The 2,508-nt window shown below is 45.1% G+C and overlaps 1 long non-coding RNA gene across 3 annotated transcripts; it reads right to left on the bottom strand.

The window, feature by feature from the left end:
• Positions 1–304: 304 nt before the first annotated feature.
• Positions 305–2,498, bottom strand: LOC119365893. 3 transcript variants are annotated; one of them, XR_005175807.1, is made up of 5 exons: positions 2,309–2,498; positions 1,993–2,106; positions 1,068–1,474; positions 865–984; positions 305–632 (listed from the first exon to the last, which is right to left on the bottom strand). It is a non-coding gene; the product is annotated as an uncharacterized LOC119365893 (long non-coding RNA). The 3 variants fall into 3 exon arrangements; XR_005175808.1 differs by having other exon boundaries at positions 2,362–2,498; XR_005175806.1 differs by having other exon boundaries at positions 310–632; positions 1,993–2,498.
• Between the last annotated feature and the right edge of the window lie 10 nt (positions 2,499–2,508).

Genomic DNA, 2,508 nt, shown 5'->3' with positions numbered 1-2,508 from the left:
AGCCGTGTGCCTCCTCTCAAGGCACGCTTTACATATAAGGCGAGTGCCTCCGCTAGCCACACAGGTTATATATAAACCGAGTGCCTTATAGCTGCTGTACACGGTTTATTTATAGGCCCGTGGCTTATACATATGGCCTATTAGCCGGGTTCCTTTGGCTGAGGTACACGGCTTATAGCCTATCCGTGGCATATATGACCTATAAGCCGGGTGTTGTTCGCTGGGGTACTCGGCTTATAGGCCATATAGCATTTTTTTTTTGCTTCCTTCAGGGAGCAGCAAAATATACATATTCAGGAATACATGATCAACCAAAATATATCCAGCAATATATATCCAACGAAGGTTCACAACAACAATATAACAACGAATCCCGGCCCTGAGTTCAAAGTCCGCACATGCATACATACGCAACACAAGTTCACAAACGAATGGACCGTGAGTTCCAAGTCCGCACATGCATACATATCCAACAAAGGTTCACAACAACATACATACATAGGCATCCAGAGTTCACAAATGAAAGGACCGTGGCCGTGAGTTCCAAGTTGACACCAGGCATGAACCTAAAAGATGCAATGAGCTCCACCGCAGCATGTATGCCCACTACCAACGGCATCTACGATGCAAACCTATAAGTCAATTATCACACACATGAGTTTACAAAGTTAAGTTGCAAAGATAGATAAGACACTGGACTCAACGAGCATCAACATATAAGGTTCAGATTAAAGCTAAGATGTACGAACAATATAAGCATCAACACTTGTTGGCTCTACCATCAACAATGCACAAGTTGTAAGTTGAGAAGCACAGGCAACGACAAGACGTGACCATCAACAATGTACAAACATAGACAACCACCTCAAGTGATCATTCCTGTTGTTGAAATAGGGCTTGCTGCATTTTCATGGCTTGCTCCTGTTTAAGCGCGGCATTGGCATAAGCCTCCTACCGCAACCTGGTTTCTTCCTCTAGGCGGCCCTACAATATGCCATCGCAACAAGTTCACCATCGTTGCAACACAAAGAAGAAATCACAAGGAAGGTCAACGAAGCAAAACATACCTCGAATTGATGGAGCATGTGCAGCCCAGGCTGTGGGCAACGCTCTATAGCAGGACCTGAACTCGACGTGGTAGCATGGAGGTGGGAGAGATTCGGAATGTCCTTCTTCCGGATGGCGCCGTCACCAACGTATAACCGGCCACCCTTCGTGCCTTGTCCCGACTAGACGGAAATCGTAGCATCAATGTCCTGTGAGGCCGGATCAGAGTCGGGCCCGTTATGCTGTTTGAACTTCCCACCGTATACATCAATCCTCAAGCCAGCACCTTCGTTGACCCACCCCCTTCCGGTTTCTTTAACAAGCGGGAGAAACATAATCCCATAAATGCATTGAGTGGCTCGGTGCCGGTTGTCCCTCCAACAAGAAGCCCTGCAACGACGGTCCCGTCTTCAAACTAATGCATGTCCTATAATAAAGTGCAAACTGAGATCAAACATAAAACAAAAATGCTTCTTTTATCATCAAAAAGCTCTTCGCAAGGAATAAGCTGCATCTCATACACTTTGCCGTGTCCATCACAATCACATTCAAATAAAATTGCAAACTATTTAAGTGCTTCTTTTAATCAGTGGACACTCACACACAATTTTTTTGGCAAGATGAGAATTTTAATATTGGTTTATAATTTGCAGGGATATATGAACTTGGGGATTCGATCATTCGAGAAGGTTCATAGAAGAAAAATCTCCACTCCGCATAGGTGCTGTTTCTTCTCGACTCCCATAGCCTAACAATTTTTAGTTAGTACAATCATTTTAGATCAATGAATTTCAATCTTAAGTTATTAAATTTCAAATATGAGGCTGTTGTTGTTCTTGACTCCGCATAGATATTGTTTCTTCTCTATTCCCATAGCCTAACATTAGGTACTGTCATCATTTTGCTTCCTGAAGATGTAATTGGGGGAGGGAGCAGAACCAAGACCTGGTTGCTGCTGTTGTTGTTGCAGACGAGGAGGGGACCAGCAGAGGCACCTTGCTGCCAGAGCACCTTGCAGAGGAGGAGGAGATCAGCAGGGGCAACTTGCCAACAGAGCACCTTGCACATTATTTGGCTTATTAGTTTCTACTAGCAGTATAGTGTGTATAGTCAAACATTGAGCAAAATTGTTTCTTTAATCATCAAAGCTCTTTGCAAGGAAGAACACACTGGATCTCATAAACTTGTTGCTGTGTCCATCAAAATTGCATCAAATAAAACTGCAAAACTACCGTAATGGACGGATGCAAACTGAACCGACCATGTGTATGTACTGAAGATGCAAACTGAACCAAAACCGTGTACAGAGAACACCTTGCCGCTTTGCCGCTGGAGCTGAGCACGTTGCCACCGGAGGAGCCGAACCGGATCTGGGTCAACTTCCGGGCGTCCTTCTCCTCGCCAAGCACCTTGCCGTCCGAGGAGCCGAACCGGATCTGCAGGGAACACGGCCGGTCAGAG

Source organism: Triticum dicoccoides, chromosome 2B (assembly GCF_002162155.2).
Source record: "Triticum dicoccoides isolate Atlit2015 ecotype Zavitan chromosome 2B, WEW_v2.0, whole genome shotgun sequence".
NCBI classification, from domain to species: domain Eukaryota; kingdom Viridiplantae; phylum Streptophyta; class Magnoliopsida; order Poales; family Poaceae; genus Triticum; species Triticum dicoccoides.
This window is presented reverse-complemented; position numbering and strand designations above follow the sequence as displayed.